A 19,503-nucleotide genomic window follows, 5' to 3' on the forward strand; every position below is an offset into this window, starting at 1 on the left:
GGAAGATGTTCGGCCTCTGCAGAGGGACCCGGCCCGGGTCAGGTGATTTAATCTGCCTGACAAGCTTCTTCGGAGTGCTGATCAATAATGCTCCAATGTTAATGTCAGAACCGAAGCGCAAAAGAAGATAAGACTGAGAAAAGAACAACAACAAAGCCTGAGCAGAATGGGAAAACGTCTCTTTGTTAGTCGGGTCAGCTCTCTGCTCTCTCGCAGCAGGACGGAGGTCCGAAACGACTCATTCGGAACATCGGAAAGGGCTACCCGCCGCGCGCATCCGGTTCGTCTGACAGCACCCTGCTGTCTTGTGAGAATGCGGTGGGTGCCGATAATTTTCGGTGAAGCGTGAAGGTGAGTCGTCTCCGCAGACTGTCGGTTCACTCTGGAGTTACGCGAAGCACCAGAGGCCGGTCCAAGGGCCTCGTACACTTGCTGAACGACTTCAAGAGGGCTGACAGTCGAGGAGAAAACGTTGTAATAATCGATTCAAATGTCCACCAGCAACACTTTGTCCAGTGGTGGGCGGTCAAGACCTTCTCTGCTGACCAAACATAATCAAGAAATCACGATCCTATTCTTCACATTGATGTCATAATATATCCTAGCGCTGTATTTTTAGGTGAGAGTTTTTACCCAATCGGAATTCAGCTAGCTCATGTTGCCAGGCAGATTTCACAATACCAGTAGCACGCACTATTTGTCCGAGGACTTCCGATACAATCGTGCGGGCATCTGTTCTACAAACACGAGGAGCTTCATCACTTCATCAACTCACGTCCACCCGCGGTGGAGTGCACTCGGAGGAGATACGAAGACGGAAATTAGCCAGCGCTGAAATGAAGTAAAGTGAAGCGAGCGAGCGAGAGGACTAAATGTGACGGGCGAAATTAACCACTCCTTCCTTTTTGTTGGAGTTCACTCGCCAATGGACGAAGCAACAGCTGTTAGAAAACTACAGTTTATTTACGATCAAATTTGATCTGCGGCAACCATTGCGAGTGACGTTAAACACGATGGGGATGACAATTGATACGTAAAATAAATAAATAAATAAACAATTGGAGCATTCCAGCAATAGTTGAAAATGAAGAGGAAAAAAAACTTCATCGTGGCTAACGCTAACATGAAGGAAGCTATAGTTGTATATTTTAATTTGAAAATTTGATTTATGTTCATGATTTTATTACATTATTTTATTTATTGTGGTTTATGTTTAGTGCATCTGTTGTTCAAATGCCGACTTTGAAACTTATTTTCAGCCTCACAATGAGCATGTTCAATTTTCAGCGACCGTATCAAATAGGCAGCCCCTTTGTTAGCACATATTGCACATATTTGTTTCAGTAATCCCAGCAGCGGTGCCTCCTTCTGACAGCACGTTTAGTTAACAGCTGACCTAAAGAGACCTTTTTTTAATTCCCTCCGTGTCGACGGAGGTCATGCGCTCAAAGTCACCAATTGGGGAAAGTCCAAGTGTGCGGACTGCGAACGACACTAAAGCGAGAGAGGAACTCTGTTTAATTGGTGCGATTTAAACGTATAATCAAGTCTGGACTGGCGACTGGGAGACTCGGACCACATTAGTGCAATGAAATGAAAAAACGCAGTGATTAAGCGATCGTTTAAATGTTCTTCTGCAGGTGTATGACTCATTGCCAGTTCTGAATGGCATCAGAGATGGCCTCAGGAGGGCCGAGTGCATCCCACAAGTAGAAGGTAAGACGGTCATCTTCACCAGAGATTGTTGATTGATCTTCTGGATTGAGGACTTGAGCCCTTTTGAGATGTTTTTTGACCGCATCGATTGTTCTCTCGCAAGTTCGCGCTCGGATGCGTTCATGAACTCCGTTTGTATAGTCAGATGTACTCTTCGACGGTATATACCGAGTGAGCGTAATGATTATCTCTTATGTTTAGAAAAAGTTTCTCCCATTTGTCAAAAAAAATCGCAATTCCTCCTAATTTATTTATTTTTACTAGTCTTGGCAGACACCATGTAGAATAAAAAAAAAAATATATATATATATATAAAAAAACTAAAATGCCTTCTTTTAGATCATATTAAAAAGTTAAAAAAAGCTAGAAGAGCAGTCTTTGAATAAAATATACTTCATATTTGGTGATTTTTTTTCATCAATTCCAATATATTATTTAGGTAAATATACAAGCTTTGCAAAAGCTGGTAGTTGAAAAATGTGATTAATCATAATTAATCATGGATTTTTTGTGTAATATATATATATATATATATATATATATATATATATATATATATATATATAAATTCTACTCCAGTACACTATGTTTTTCCTTACTGCTCATCACCGGTGTTTTGTCTTCTGGAGGCAATCTTGTGGTCTACACAGAAGGGATAACGTGGATGTGGACCACATGCCCACCCAGAAGTCTTTTGGGGACAGTGATGTGTATTTACACACTGACAACCTGCCACACAAGGTGACGCATCAAGACAAAACACTCCACCTGCTTCCTGATTTATTGCTTGATGAATATTTAGGAAGTAAAGTGTCGAAGTGTTGTCGAAAAATGACATCCAGATTCTGCCAAGATGAAGGCTTTCACTCTGAGGACATCCGTGTTGGCTTGCATGTTACATCTGCTATTTTGTGTGTGTGTGTGTGCAGTGTATATTTTGTATTGTGTGTTCCCCAACAGGACACATCAAGGTGCAGTATGATTTAACACAATAATGCGTAAAGACTGGGACATCATCATTGGCCATCTGTGCTGCTTTGCTGTGCATTTGGACGCACACCAAGGCAAAAATGTGATTAATACGCTGCGTCACAAACTGACCCACTTCGCTTTCAAGCAGCCGCTGCATTGCATAGTCACTGTACTCTATTGAGGTTCTGAGCAACTTTCTAAAAAGTTTTCTCAACTGATGGCCGCCCTCATCAGAAAAGCCGATGTCGGTTTGTAAAATGTAAATAAAAACAGAATACGATGATTTGCAATTCATGTTTAATCAATATTTAATTGAATACACTACAAAGACAATATATTTTTAATGTTCAAACTGATAAAGTTCATCGTTTTTAGCAAATAATTATGAAAAGAGAATTTTATGGCTCAAAAAAGCGGGCACAGGGTCATGTTGACCACTTCCATCAACTTTTCTTTTAACGGCATTCAATAAATACACTAATTATTATTATTATTATTGTTATTATTATTATCATTATTATTATTATTCATTTGTTTATTTCGTTTTTTGTTTTTATTTTTAATTAAATTATGCCTTTATTACAGCAATTGCGACCAAAGCCACAGAGTCAATTAATCTCCACAATATGGCTGCGTTTTTTTCTTTTCTTTTTTTTTTTGTTTTTTTTTCTGATGAATATTTTGGAAAAATCCCCGAAAACACCGAAGCCGCTAAAAATAAAGCGCGAAGTGGCGAGGGATTCTTGCCGCTGCAGTACACGAAGCCCGCGCTAGAGGGCCTATCGGACGGCATTTGTTGATTTGTCAGTCAATCATGGAGGAAGTTACCATAATAGAGCTCCAGACGTCACGTGACTAATCAGAGCGCGTATTAGTTAATTCAGCCTAAAGGACCGTGGCGACGGAAATTTATCAGTCAATATTTTGTTCAGGCAAACTCACATCGCTCTTTGATGAAAAGGACACAATGAGTGAACAGTTTGGAATATTACAGATGAACCAGGAATGCTTTCTCAACTATTTCGACGGCAGAGGCAACTGGTGAGTCAACTGCTCGATTTGTGATGACCACGAAAAAAGGGGTTTGATTGTTGAACTTGGGTAAACGAGGGTAAACTTGTGCTGCTGCCAAGTCACTATATTCAATATGCCACGCATGGGGGCAATGTTAAAACATATGAGATAAAAATATAAAGAGACCAAGAAATAAGGCTGGCAGATGACTTTTGATTTGGCGACAAAAAAAACGACTCGAAGCGGAATTCGGGCATGCAACCAAGCTAACTTAACAGCTTTGTCACTATCCTTAATGACTTTTCCACCCCCTATAGTATATCTTTATTTATTATTTTGATGCGAATGAGGGAAAAAAAAAAATCAACTTTTTCCTGGAGACTTCAAAAGCAGGGTTTCTCAACTTGTGGTGTGCGGGCTCCTTATATATTGCTACTGTTTATTTTTTAAACATTGGTTTCTGTTCAGTTTTTATGTGCAATATATTCCAATCGTATCATTTTTAGTACCTCATTTCTCTATCTTGAAGCAGAGTGGTAATGTTCAATGAAATCAAATATACCGGGCTGTTTTGTTTCTCATATGGCCCATTTTAGATGAGTGAAGGAGAAGGTTGTTTGAGGACACCAAAGCCTGTCAATACATCACCACTTGTCATGCAAATGAGGGAAATTGCTGACAATCCCTGTTCTGAACTGTCAGTGATGTCTATTGCCACTCCGTGCACATTGCCAGCGCCAGTCAATCAATATGGCGGCAAGGGACGGGCCTGACTATTTATGACAATGTGTTCAGCATTGTGAGCTGCACCCTTTTGTACTGACATTTCGCCATCGGCAGCTGGATTCATAATTACCAGGCGGCCAACTCACAATTGTCAATACGCCGAGGTGCCAACACGCTGTCAGTTTGTCATAAATCAGATCAAACGGTGGTTCCCGAAACTTTTTGCATCCGGAACAAACTCCAAACGCCTTTCTCAATACGAACATTAAAATATGTTTACGTAGTGTTTGTCAAAATTGAGAAAAAGATTTTGCTTCAAAAAAAGTATGTCACTGTAATGACATGCATGGTTACAAATATTAACAATGCGCTTAAATAAACGAACGTTAAAAAAAATAAATAACTGCCCTTATGTAATGATTACAATACAAATGTTTTGCTCATAAGAAATGGACAAATATTTCAAAACAAGCAGTTCCAAAAGAAATGTATTATACTCTAATCACAGATCTCGGCATGGTATCGAAAGTATCGATACTCCTTCAATGTATCGATACTTGGTATCAGCACAAAAAGTATTGCAATACTTCGCAAAATGATATATTTTGCCAGCCTTATAAATGTAATTGTTTAAATGTTTTCATTTGTATTTAATTCAGTAATGAATTTGTGTATCACAAGAGATAGCGATAGAGGCGTCATACCACTACTTGTAAAACTACTTGTTTACGCGTTTTCCAAGATTTTTTGCTTTGACTTGTAAGCAAAATTTGAAAGTGTGAATTAAGTTCAAAATTTTTGCAATAGCTTGTTTTTTATGCACGCCAACTAGTTGCCGACGGTTGGAATATGAATTAAGCAGAAAAATCCACCTATTTTTTTTTGTCCATCTTTTTATCCATTTTGTCCTCTACTGCCACCTGCCGTCGATTTGAAATTGACGACACAGTGATCACTGGTTCATCTTGCAAACGGCACGGTTCTCCTGTTTTCTGGGTTTGGTCACGTGCCGTTTATGTCAGACGCTAACGCTAATCTGTACCACCATCAAAATTCGATGCAGCTCTGCTTACCTCGTCAAAATTGCGGGGGCATCGCACCCATGTGGCATATGCTTGTTTTGGCATGATAGTGCTTCAGAGAGTGTGGTCTCTTGGTGTTCATGTGAAAGTCGCTCTGGAACATTCAACCAGTTCATCTGGCTGACAGGCTCAGTGTGTGTGCGCTTAATTAGCTGCTTCGGTACATAAAAGTCGGGAGTGCTGATGGATTATTCAGGGAGACATTTTCAGAAAGAGGCAGATAACAAAAGAACACCTTTTGTTGTTTAATTTCACACTTGATGGTTGCGCAGGTGTGCCTGAGACGCAACTTTCTGTATGCGGGTACTTAAAATGGCCATTTTCCGCTATGTGTCCACTTTTATTTCACGAGCTTTCAAATGACTGCGAGACATCTTTTCAGAGAAGCGTAAATGCAACATTTATCGACTGCATTTTTTTTTGCTTTTAATGGCCTCCCCATTCGAATACAGCGTCTACCGGGCCGCTCTGACCGCTTCTTCTCGTCCGACCTTCTGCCACGCTCCATTAACGTCACATGTGCACGCGTTTAGAGCAGTCCCTCAAAATGGAACATCAAATGAGAGGTGTTAAAAGTGCAACGCCACACCGCGCAGAACATCACGTCCACTGCGGAAAGGAATATGACACTGACAAGATTCTTGTCCATGTTATTTTGCCCACTTGGGGGCAGTAGACACAACGTTGACATATGGCAACGGCAACCGGTTGGCAAATTTTTGCTTGGATTGACTCCATGATCTATAAATCTTCAGCTCCCCGCTCGTTTCAGTGGCTGACTTGTATTTTGTCATTGTTGCGCTTGGGGATCTTAGCAGCCTGTTAACTACGGGTGATCAGCATGGTGCTTAGTTAAGAGGCTGCTATCTTTGTTCTAAAAATAGCCCACCAGTGAGATATTAAATTTAGAGCTGTGATTTCACGTGCTGTAAAATTTTCAATATTCGTTTGCCATCATCCAAAAAGTTGACAGAATTCTCACATTTCCTGAAGGTGGATAAGATCTTTTTGAGTATAATTTACTGTTGATCCAAACATTCATCACCATTTTTTTTTTTTTGTGTCAGTTTTCATCAGCATCTCGTTATGCCCATTCGGTATCACCTTGAAATCGCTTTCGCCTTTTAAATCTGCTCAATTTTATTAACAATGTGTTTTTGCTACTCTCTTCCCGAATTAAGTGAGCACATAGCAAGATGTCTGCAGATCTGCAACAAGACACAATTTACTAGTGATGGGTCAATGAAGCTTCAAATTTGCTTCATGAACCAGTTGTAGTATTTTTGGACTCCTCTAGATGGCGCTCTCTGATCAACATTGGGCTGAAAGCACACTGACCTCCCATTTTTTTAAAGCAACAGTGCCATCTGGAGGACTCAAAAATACAACAACTGTTTCATGAAGCAAATTTGAAGCTTCATTTTCCCATCACTACTATAGATTTTTGAAAAAATGAGAAATTCACCAAAGTATGATTTAAGACATTTAGGCCTGACTCCAGTGATATAATTTTTGGTTAGAAGGCAGTGAAATGAGGGCCCCCGGAACTCTCAGGGTCCAAATCAGTTGCCTGCTTTTTACCCAATGGTAAACCCGCAGCCCTGAATATCCAATTTGGAAATAAGCAGCATTTAAATCCAGCTTGGCGTGCTCCTGCCTGAGCAATACGTCCTGGTGCTCCAAAGCACTTAGTGTGCGTCTGTGATGGATCTTCGCCCCGTGCGTTCTGTCTGTCCTGATGTGCGGTATGCTCATGTGATTTGGCCACTTAGTTAGGAATTGAGGGAAAAAAAGAAAGTCTACTTCAGTACGTCCAACGTGGCTTTTTTGATTCCACAGGGAGCTGATGGGGGGGGGGAAATAAATATTAAGTGTCTACCCGCATTAGTAGTGGACACAAATATCAAATTGCAATCCAATTTTGATTCCAGCCTCGTGCATGATGGAGTCCCACTTGAAGCATACAGAATTTCTTTTTATTTTTGCACCAATAATAGTTTATAAATGACTTAACAAAGGAGCGCAAAATTGCATTTGTGATAATGTACTGCGCAAATGGCCACGCGCTTTTGTGCTGATTGCACGATAATGCTTTTATTCACCGTTGAGCCTCCTTGGCTATTTCCCCACTGTGGGTGAGCTCGGTGGCATCGAGTAGCTGTAATCCAGGAACGATGCAAAACAACAACAACAACAAAAAGATTTGTCCGTGATGTGCTTTGGAAGAAAACATCCCTCAACTGCTTTTTTTTTTTTCTTCTTCCCACTCGCTTCGACGTGACATGAATGCCGGGTGTTTAATGGTGAGGCTCATCTGTATTTTTCTCAAGCCTCTCCTTTTTGTTCCGACAAATGCTTTTGTTTTAAGTGGATAAAAAAAAGAGGTTATGAAGTGTGAGGTTTTTAAGATTTACTTAAAACGGTGGTTTTCAAACTGAGGGGTGCGGCCACTAGCGGGGCCCAGCGTTATGAGATTGGGGGCCATCTGAGCGCTTCATTATTGATTTTATGCGACGTGCAGACCGAAGGTGTGCTCAGAGTTCCCGGCGGCCCACTTCCATATCTAGTCAGTGTCATTTGTGCCGGCTTCATGGCACAGTGTGAGATTCATCTGCTTTAAGTAAAATTGCATCCATTACTTCCAATTGTGGCAAAAAAAACAGGTGACTGCTGCCTGTGTGTGTCTCTCCACTGCAAGATGAAGCTGCAATAGTGTGACACTCGGTGAACTTACATTCCTTCCCACCCACATGTTGACAGATGCCAAAATGCGAGGTCGAGGTTGTGGGAAGGGTGTTGAATGAAGGTCAGCCGGATCTCCTCTCCGGAGCTTACAGTGTATTTTTCACCTGGGTCGGCTCGGGAGGGAGAATGCCGCGTTGCCGCTCTGCTGCTGTGTGTAAATTATACTCATACATCTCCGAGACACACAACGACCCAAAAAAAAAAAAATCATAGTAGTGAATGCTTCTTTTTATTTCTAGTGAGGTCGACAAATCGTGCAGATGTTGCAGGGCAATAGTAACGGTGGCCGTAGTTGAAGATGTGTGCAGTTCTGTTGTCAAGGGCATTGATTTCCAAGTCAGTATTCACATGCAAAACTATGCAGTGGGTGGGGTAATGCTCCTTCAGGTCCAACAGATGGCGCTGCTGTGAAAATTGAAGCTCACCATTGCCATTTCACATATAAAACTTTTTTTTTTTTGGTGACCAAGCAACTGCGTTGAACTGTGGGGAGGATCTTCATCTCAATAAATAATAAATAAATAAATAATAAATAATAGTCCAGTGATTCCCAAGCTAGGTGCTGTAGGAGAACAATCCAATTTAATTCGTCCAAAAGGCATTTAATTAATTGATAGCCAATTGGTAAATACAGGCCAAGTCTAATAAAAAAAAGTGCTTTGCTGCCATCTTGTGGCATCTACTAGTAATTAAATCATTCACTGCCAGCCGTTTTCCATAGTGATGATTGGCTGAAGTACAAATTTCGCCGTAAACCAATCAGCGGTCGAGTCGGGCGCATGTTTGTTCACGCCAAAATTAGCAGGGATGGTTGCACACAAGTCAGCTTTCTTTGACGATACTAACTCATGAGTATGTTTCGACGTTGTCCGTTGAGCCGGCTGAAATTTGTGGCTAGCAGCGTCGACGCAGACAAAGACTATGCAACACAGCCAAAATAATATTTACATTCTACAGAATTGAAGCCCATGTAGTCACATTAATCATGTACGTTTTATTGAACATGACCTGATCAAAACCATCAATACATCTGCCTTCGTGCTTGATGGTGCTGACTTCTCTGTTTCCGCCATTTTGGTTTTTGTATAGTGACAAGAACGCGAAGTGTTGGAAATTTATGGGGAAAAAGATGTCATTAAAAGTATCGATTTTTGGTTTTATGAATTGATCTCAGGCTGTGAAAAGAAAAATTATTATTATTTTTTTTAATTTATTTTTTTTATTAAACCCAACCTTAATTATGGAGAATGTTTTGTTGAAAATTCTTTTTTCTTTTTTTTTTTAAAGAATTTACCATCGAATATTAGTAGTGAAGTGAATAAAATACTTGAATTGGGGACAGTGTAATGTACTGTATCTATTTGTTGGATACTTTACTAATTTTGCAATTTTCATCAGTTAAAAAAAAAAAAAAAAAAAAAAATATATATATATATAGTATAGAATGAATTTGATCAATACTTCATGTACAATTTGTACACATTTTTCTAGTTATAATATTCAGGGTATTTTTACTGTTCGCATTAAAAATGGACGCATCTCCTTTATATAACAACACAATCTGTGCCTTTTTATTCTTGCATACTAATTTACATGTTTGAAGATGAGAAGATCACCGGATTGTTGCAGGACGATACACGTTAGCAAGTCCTCTTGCTTTTTCACCCCTCGTCAGCGGTGTTGAGAGCAAGGCATCAGTAACCTCATTTGTGCGTGCGTGCGTGCGTGCGTGCCGTCGTGCGTGTATGTGTGTGCGCGCAAGAGGAGAAGGCGCTGATCGCCTCCCGCGCTTCGGATCAGTCTGCTCTGCATCCTTCGAGCGGACTGCAGTGGATGCAGTCGAGCTGCCGGGACTACACACGCACGCAGACACACATGCATGCGCACGTAACTACTGAACATGTAAAAGGAGGTTTGGAGTATTCGGCGTGAGGGTGGGCGGGGGAAAAAAAGGCTAAATGTCTTTTTGGATGTGTCTTTTGTTGCGCCTCAGTGGGATGCGGGATGCGCAGCGTGACCGGTGCGCGTGTTCAAACTAGCCCAATTGATGATGTGGACCCCCGGCGATGTGATTTTACTGCGATGGTGAGCAAACATGCAACTCTTCCTCGGCTTTATAGCGACTGCACCTCTTCGGGGATGACGCGCGTAGAGCGTTTGCGATATTTGGATCTTCACTTTTGGACGGGAATGAACAACATGTGCTCACTTGGGCTTTTTTGATGTGCTCGTCTCTCAAGGAGGAACAGTTGAGTCTTATTTTCTTTGGAGGGGGGGAGGGAAAAACCAAGGAAAAGGAGGCAGGTAAGATCCCTTTTTTTTTTTTTTTAACTGCAGTATGTTGATTTTTTTTTTTTTCATTTTACTTAAATGAAGGCAAGTGAATAAGAATCGAAATGCTGTTTTACTCTTTAAACTTAGTGATTCATCTCATTATTGCTGCATCCTAATTATTACAAGTATCTCTCTCTCTCTCTCTCTCTCTCACTGTCTCTGTCTCTGTCTGTCTGTCTGTCTTTCTCGATCTTTCACTCTATCTATTGCTACGTATTGGCTCCCCCTTGTGGGCGAATGTAGTTTTGCTCCAGGTAGCTCTTGGGTGGGAAACATAAGGCTCGGGGGGGGCCATACATGGGCTCACCCGAGCCATTAATGTGGCACATTTTTCAACTCTGATACCCATTTGAGTGTGGCGCTAAGCTAGGAAAAGGAATTGATAAGAATTTAGCGATTTCAGATTCCATTATCTATACTACGTATCAATCTGATTCCTTATCCTTATCATGTCTCTTTTTGACTCTCATTTGTTGAGGGAGTAAAATAAAGCGGTCCCTTTGAACACTGTTAAACACAGTACCACCTAAAAAAAATAATAATAGTTTTTCAGGATCCAGATCATTTTATTTTCGTGCTTCGACTTGACGGAATAAGTGAGTAAATTCAACACCATTTTTTTTCCCCCCGGTTTTTGGACTGCCTGCCTCACACTTTTGAGGTTCTGCATATTCTCTCCCGTCCTTCCATGAGTTTCGCCACATTCTTTGGCTTCCTCCCAAGATCCATTGAAGACTCTGAAGTGTCCACAGCTATCAATAATTTTCTATCACGTGCCTTTCATTTGACTGGCGACCAATCCAGACTCGCCCAAAGTCGCCAATTTCGAAATGGATTTCAGTATGGATTCCCAACCTGTTTTTAAAACAAGCATAAGTGATATGAATCCTTTCGCATGCAATGTTCACGGTGCTCCCTCGAGAATTTTACGATGAGTTGCGTCTGTACATGACGTTTCTTTTTTATCGCGCTCATAATTTTTTTTCTCAAAAGAACAAAACACAAATGCCGCCTAATTAGGACCCTAGGCAGGAGGATGTCGAAACAACAAGACCGACATTGGAGGGATCATTTCACAGCCTTCTTGGTGGTGAGGGGAATAATAATAAAAAATAAATAAATAAAAAAGAAAAGTGTGTGTATTGGCTGAGACGCATTTGAGGCACGCTCGCGTACTCGGTCCGTTGATCTCAAAATGAATAAATGCCGTAAGCAATCTGGCTGGGGCTCATCAGTCAGATAGTCGTTGAACAGAATCAATTTGCAGTGGAAAAGAGTTAATCTGTTGGCAGTTTAAGTCGAGGCAGCGTGCCGCAGCCTCGGAGGATCACTTCTCTTATGGCGGTGGAGGCTTTGCTGCGCATCTACCACAAAGTGTCGCTTAAAATGCCCTCAAAATCATTGGACACATCATTTTTTTTTTTTTGTATTATAAAAAGCGAGACATGATCACCATGACAACCATCCGTTAGCCATATCATTTCGTTACTTGCCCCCCCCCCAAGATTGGGATCCCACCTTCTTGTTCTGTTTGCGAAGAGCCACTTTGTGTTCTGATGTGCGATCTTAAATGCGTAGTTGTCCAAATCATATTTCAGCAAGCAGTTTGTATTTTGTGTTGATTTCTCAACATAAGTTAAAAATGACTTGGACAATTATGCTGTTAAGCTAACGATGTGCAACATGTGGGGGCGCTTTTAATTGCTAGCACAATTCAGGGCAGTAAATTTGTAAAAAAATATGCAATTACAGTCTTCCCTCGCCGCTTCACTTTTTGCGGATTTTTCCCAAAATATTCAGCAAAAAAGCAAAAAAAAATAATAAAATTTGCCATATCGGCAACCAAAGACGTCATTTTGACAAGATGAGTTGCTTCGGAGGCTTCGTACATACCCACTGGCACTCATCGACTTCGCGTAATCAGTTCCAGGCGTGAGATTGACCAATGAGAGCTTGAGTGGATTTGTCCTGTGAGCTGATTGGTTGCGCAACATCGCCGCATCTACCCGGGTTCGTTCAAGTTAATAAAATGAACGTCACTTTTGAACAAGGTTCTGTTCGGAAACTCGTTATTCAAATGCGCCGTTCAGTTAGTCAGTCAAGTCGGTTAAGCGGATAGTAAATAGTTCAGAAACAGTGAGATCAGTCCATGGAAACAGTAGTGATGGGAAAATGAAGCTTCAAATTTGCTTCATGAAACAGTTGTTGTATTTTGGAGTCCTCTAGATGGCACTGTTGGGTTAAAAAAATGGTGAGTCAGTGTGCTTTCAGCCCAATGTTGATCAAAGAGTGCCATCGACAGGAGTCCAAAATTACTACAACTGTTTCATGAAGCAGATATGAAGCTTCATTTACCCCTCACTACAAAACAGAGCAAATGCGCTGCGCTCTATCAGGCCAGGTGATAAAACGATATCATACCGTAACGTTTGCAAAGGTAGGGAACGTTGCGTTCTCGTCCGGGTTCGTTCAAGGTCGCAAATGTGCATTTTTCTTGCCGCGAGGGAATTTTTGAACACGCACGACAAGAATAACCATTAAAAGTGACGGCAAATGTTTGCGACCTTGAACGCGCCCTGACAAATCTTGACGAGACCGAGACACCTGCCGCCGGATAATGTCATGATTGATTCTGCGATGTCGTGAAATGATTTTGAACTTGTTTCTTCAAGGTGGAATTATTATATATTGTTGCTTTCAGCATGTGTGTTAAGGTGTATCTTGTTAAATTATTAAAATATCACTTGGCTGACTTGATTTATTTATTTGTTTAGTTTTTATGTATTTATTTTTATTTAATTTTTATTTAATTTTATTTATTTATTTTATTGTTATTTTTTAAATTATTATTTATTTATTTATTTTAGAATTGGCTGGCGGGCTGCTTCAAATGCTCCTGTGTGCAGAATTTTCCCAAGGCCTGCCTTAACGTGACTTCAACATGTCACATTATGCAAATGTTTGTATTTGGTTATGAGGTCAGTAAGTTCCCGCGTGATCAAATTTTGCAATGCACTTTCCGACGTCAGCAATTTGTATCTCCATTTTTGAGCGCCGGCCACATACATTGATGATCAATATTCATGTAACATCGCAGCACTGACTGCGCTCTTTTAAGGGACATTTTGCTGATATTTCAACATGCGCTCTTCTTTGAGCGGAGGAACGCTTATCGCTGCTGCTTACAGTTTCTCATCGAGTGCTTCAAATCGTTTTCCTGTCCTACTTTTTCTTCAGTGTTTTACTCGGCGATGGTGGAAACTTCCTCGCACAGAATTTAAATGTTTGTGGCTACCACTAAAACCCAAATCAAGGCTTATTGATCGGGTGCCGTGTCATTACGACTCCATTTCAATCCCTTTGTAAACTTGAAAGAAAGAATAAGATGCATTCGATACCCCTCAGGTGACTTGTGATGGGATTTTCCCTCGAGGGCTTTGTTCAGCCTCTTCATTTAGGAAATTCTGGTGAGTGATCACCAGCATCTTTTTGTAGGTTAGCCCGTAGCGTGGTTGTCATTTTTATTCACTAATCCTATGTTTATTCCGTTTAATTTGTGTGATTGCTACTTTACGCTGAACGTGAATTTCCCCCGGCGATCAGTAATGATGATCGTATCTTTGTTTGATGTATTCTAGCGGGCAGCATGGTGGACGAGAGATTAACACATCTGCCGCACTTGTAATAAGTTTCGGGGTTGCGCGCTCTGCTCTGTCATGCGTTGAGTTTGCATATTTTCCCCTTGGGATTGTTTGATTTGTTGATGATTACAATCCCCGATCATCATAACCAACATTAAAATACAGTAGTAGTCTTCACAAAAAACAAAACAAAACATGACATTAGCACTGCTTAAAAATATTTAAAAATACAAGTTAAATAAAATGGTAAAAGTTACAAATTAAATAAAAAAATGTCCTGTTGATTAATTAAACACTTAACAGTTCTCAAAGAGAAAATGCAAATATATTGAATTGTAAAGTTAAATGCAGTTGCTAGTGATGGGTAAATGAAGCTTCAAATCTGCTTCATGAACCAGTTGTAGTATTTTTGGACTCCTCTAGATGGCACTCTAGGATGAACCTTGGGCTGACTTGCCATTTTTTAATCCCTTTATTTAAACCAACAGTGCCGTCTAGACTCTAGAAGACTCATGAAGCAAATTTGAAGCGCTCCAATTCAGGGTGTACCCCAGCGCCAAAGTGCAGATCCCCATAATCTCCAGCAGGTGGTGCTACGACGCTCTTTGCCAAGCATGAAGGAAAGCCTGATGTGCGTTAGTTTAAAAAAAAAAAAAAAAAAGGAAAAGGAAAACAATCTTTTATTAAGATCCAAAATACGCTTCACGGAACCGCCCATGATAATATTCTTCTTATGCTTGATTATTCTAATTCTCACTTGACCCCATGATCAGGCTAACAATATCAATTGCAGATTACAATTACAATTGCTGTACTATATGAAGGTGATGCGTCTGCAAATAAATTTTTTAACTCTTCCAATACAGCCATTTACTCGCCAGGTTGCCACAGGCGACTTGCCCAAAATAAGTCAACAGAACAACAAGAAATGTTTCTTTAACTACTCGACCTGCACTTTTCAGAGTAGTTTACATAATTTTATCATTCAACAGCGTGTGAGTGGAAGATGCAAATATGTTACTGGCTGACGCCACCTCACGAACTCTGCTTCGCAACTACAACAAAAAAAAAATGTCACATAACATGAGCAAACATCATTTTTCAATAACTTGTTGCAATAAACATTTTTTTTGTTGTCTAAAATTGATGAAAATGACAAAAAAAAACAAAAAACTAAATCAAGAGAACACATTTCGTCTTAAAACGCCACAAGTCCTTTTGAGCCCTGCAGAGGTTGTTTGTTGTTGGTAACATACATGAATCAAAAACTCCCACGTTCACATTCTCAGGCGTCACGTTGGCCGACGCTGGTACGGATTTATGGCATTTATGGCGCAACTGCTAGTACATTATCCAATTTCACTTGCAGTAAATTCACTTTTGGGCTCCCCAGAGTGGAGTTTTATGACGCCGCTTGTCCCCATGTGGATATTTTTATTTATTTTTTTTACCTGTGTACTTGCTTGTAGTATTTTGACAAAGAAACTCCGGGTGGCAAGTCTGTCACAATCAGTATCGATTTGCAATGTTAGGGGTGAAATGTTTCCTGGCTTGCTACGTGGGCGATGTTGCGAGTGGACAAAATGTATCATCACTGTCATCCATATATCAAAACGTCTAAGGTTAATTGATGCGTCGCAAAGTGATTATTGGCGCCAGAAGAAAATTTCGCTCGCTCGCTATCCACGCCTGCGCTACTTTTGCAAGAAATGACCGATGTCGGATGGATAATTTTAGTCGTCAGCCCGTGATATCGCTTGTTGAGGCTTGTCCGTCCGTCTACGGTGTTTCGAAAAAAGGCCCCCCACGAGAAGCAACGCATAATAATGCTTCAAGCTCACTTTGTGTGTGACACACGGAAGTCTGGCAGAGTTAGGCTCACAATTAAGGCTCCGTTTTCAAGAACGTCCGTTCCTGAAACTAGTGCTAAAGAGTTGCGAGTTGCCATCAGTTATCCTGGAAACTCGCCCACGCTCGACCTACATTGTACAGAATGAAATGTGTTCGTTTGCCTCAACGTCTGCGCTTGACATTTGCATGCTGGAGAAGTCAAGTCTAGGAATGGGAAGCGGTGCTTTTATATCAGCAATTTATCTCATGAATTGAAACTAGGCCACTGATGCATGTGATTTTTTTTTTTTTTCTTTCTTTCTTCTTCAGGTTGATTTTGATATATGGTCAAAAATAAAATCATCAAGTTATCGTAACTTTAAAACAAACATTGGCAAACTACGGCCCGGGGGCCACATGCGGCCCGTTAAATGTTTTAATCAGGGCTGCTGAACTTGAGAAAAATTCAATAAATAAACCTTGTTTATCTTTTATTTTTCCTGTAATTCTCATGTGTCCCCACTAGGAGGCGTACTCTAAGCCAGATATTTTGTTGTAATGCGTTTGTTCATTTTCATTTCAAATGAAAGCATATATTTTCTCTATATACCATATGTATTTTTTTTCTCCGATGAAGTGAGGTTACCAAAACACACACATTTTGGTATTCGTTCGCGGCCCTGACACATTATGTCTGTCTTATTGGGTATCGACAAAAGCGAGCCTGCTGGAAACAAAACCGAGTTTCGCACGCGTCTGCACACAATAAGAGAGCTGGACGTAAGCAGACCTGCATATTTTCACCTGCTCGAGGAATGAGATTTACAGTCAGTTTGATCTAATAATTGTTCGGCACTTAAGTGCTCGATATATTATCGGAGCTGCACTGACGGCAGCCTTAAAGGTGAGCAATGAACCGGACGCCGTGGAATAACCTCAGCCAAATAAATATTTGAAAAAAAATAAATAAAATTGGAATCATCTGAAAAGCGGATGCGCTAAAAAAAGGCGATGCATGCAAGCTAATACCGATCATGTAAGTGGAGTCATCCTGTCCAAGGTTACGGCAACAATCAAAATAGAAATAGAAATAGAAATCCCTTTATTGTCATTGTACTCAAGTGTGCAACGAGATTAGAGGGCTCCCCTCTCCAGTGCAATACAACAATAATACAGACAAATATATAAACAAACGCACATGATAAAGCTTAACGATACTCGGGTATGCCTCTTCACTTCCCATTCATGCACGAATATTGAACGTCACACACTTTATTTGAGGGCAGCTGAAGATGCCGACTAGAACAAAAAGACAACTGTAGTTATCCTCGCTGTATTTTAACAGACTACTACTATAATTTGGAATATTATTTACAGTCGCAAATCCTTAAATGTACGTGTCAGGATCAAGTTTGGTCAAACTGCAGATGCAGTGAAACGCGACGATGGCTAGCTAGCAAGAGACCTGAAGCTTGCGTTGATGCCGAACACAAAGAGAGAAGCAACTGCTTGCGCAGTTGTTTGTTTCAGGTGCCACTTAATTAATTTGCCACAATGGGTGAAATGTGGGAAGAGTTTTCAAACGGAATCTACTAATCAGATAAGCTAACCGCTATGAAGCTAAGCTAACCGTTAGCTTAAATTCTTCTTTACTTCAAACCTTCCTTTAAAAAGAAAAACAAACACAAACAATGTGTGATTGCTTAAATGTTTTCATAGTATTGAATAAGTAAAAAAAAAAACTTACTTAACGACTCTTTATTCATCTCTGATGACAGGTTGGCAAGACAGTCTGTCTAATTTTTTCAGCGCTGTTGCACAGTATCACCGAAATTGGGTTGAAAACCCAGTGACCTCTTTTTATGTGCTTCCTTTTCGACATTTTTTTTTTTGTGTCATGAAAGTGTACATGTATATATACGTGTGTGTGTGTGTGTGTGTACGCACGTGCCTGCGTGCACAGAGTTCCCCCGGGAGGGTCTCATCTAACTGTCTGAGATGATCCATATCCACTGTGCTCCTTGTCAGCTGTTCAGACAGTGATAAATGACATGAAGAATTTTTGCAAGGCAGGCTGCCATAGATAAAGCACCTGCGTGGTTGCTGACCTACCTGTGGCCAAGAATAAGAAGTTTGACGGACGTAGTAAATATAGTGACTGCGTTATTCTGCTTACTGAGGCGGTGCTGACAATTACAAATCTGAAATTGCAGACTTTTGATGAGGAAAAGCGCAAAGCAGCACTATACAGTATGCCATACAGTAAACCCTTGCATAGTTGCATTTCGACACCTGCGGATTTTTTATTTTTTGTGAATTTTATTTTATTTTTTAATTTTTCAAAAATTTTTAAGGAACTGTATATTTATTTATTTATTCAAATAATTTTCACAACTGTTCCACAACTTTACACCTTTAACAAAAACATATCTCTGCTTTGTTAGTCCTTGTTAATAAACAATGGATTTATTGGTTAGCTTCATTTATAATTCCTATAGCTCGCTAGCTTGAAACTAGGATAAGGCTCGATGATTTATTATTAAGTCATTTTTTAGGTATTTAAAACGGCCCATGGATTCGGTAGATTGTGGATGTTACTATTGATGTTATGATGGCATCAGTTAAACAGTCCACTAACCGGAATCGTAATGCTAATGCTAATGCTAATGTCCTCCATGAACCAGGAAATAGCCTGCTAACGAGCAAACAGATGGATCAAAAAAAAAAAAAAGGTGTCATTTTCTCAGTTCTTTTCACAAGCAGTTGTCAGCCATGTTTTTTATTATTTTAAAAAATTTTTTTTTTTTTTTTTTTGGAGGCATCAGACTCCAATGCTTTTGACCTCGTCACTGGTCTATTTCCTACTCGCCATCTGTCTCGAACGTCGCACTCAAATGCTGCTGCCTCAATTTGGCTCGCATCTACGAACGAATTCTTGCCCATCGGCGTGACTTTCAAAGAGGGCCTGCCCGAACCGACTCGTAAAGATGGCACCGAGGTGTCATTTCCCTTCGCGCTTTGTTGCGACAGATAAATGGTCTCCTTGCCGCAGTGTCGGACTCATTATGATGTTACAAGGGAAGGTTAGCTTTGCACAACGGCAAATCAATAACACATTAATGTAATAAAGGATTTGCAAGCAGGCGGGACAGACCTCATTCAGTTTTTTTTTTTTTTTTCATTAATCGGCTGTGATTAACGTCTAATTTCACAGATGGCTTGAAATGCCACCGATTTGCTTTTGACAAAGCAACGCGACTTGCGTGACATTGCTCCGCGGCTGCAATGATTCTGTTGGAGATGAGCATAGTTGGCTGAGCACGGGATAACTTCCTATAGATGATTCTGATTGCGCGATACTTGTTGCCATGGCAGCCGGTCTTTACCCTCTACTTTGTCATTGTGCTGATGAGCCATTAAATGTAATGTAACAATCAATACTG

General features: G+C 40.4%; 1 protein-coding gene across 4 annotated transcripts in view; it reads left to right on the forward strand.

Annotated features, from left to right (window-relative positions):
- Window positions 1-705: 705 nt before the first annotated feature.
- grik4 (glutamate receptor, ionotropic, kainate 4) overlaps window positions 706-19,503 on the forward strand; it is a 246,026-nt gene continuing 227,228 nt past the window's right edge. For 2 of the 4 annotated variants that reach the window (XM_088300429.1, XM_088300432.1), the window contains exon 1: window positions 10,032-10,559. The gene's annotated coding sequence lies outside the window, so the exon portion shown is untranslated. Of the gene's footprint in view, window positions 842-1,640; window positions 1,717-10,031; window positions 10,560-19,503 lie in introns of those variants that run through there. The other 2 variants (XM_088300430.1, XM_088300431.1) reach the window with 2 other exon arrangements.

The sequence above is a fragment of the Idiotropiscis lumnitzeri genome, chromosome 7 (assembly GCF_059441095.1).
Source record: "Idiotropiscis lumnitzeri isolate Australia: NSW breed Sydney's pygmy pipehorse chromosome 7, RoL_Ilum_1.0, whole genome shotgun sequence".
NCBI lineage: Eukaryota > Metazoa > Chordata > Actinopteri > Syngnathiformes > Syngnathidae > Idiotropiscis > Idiotropiscis lumnitzeri.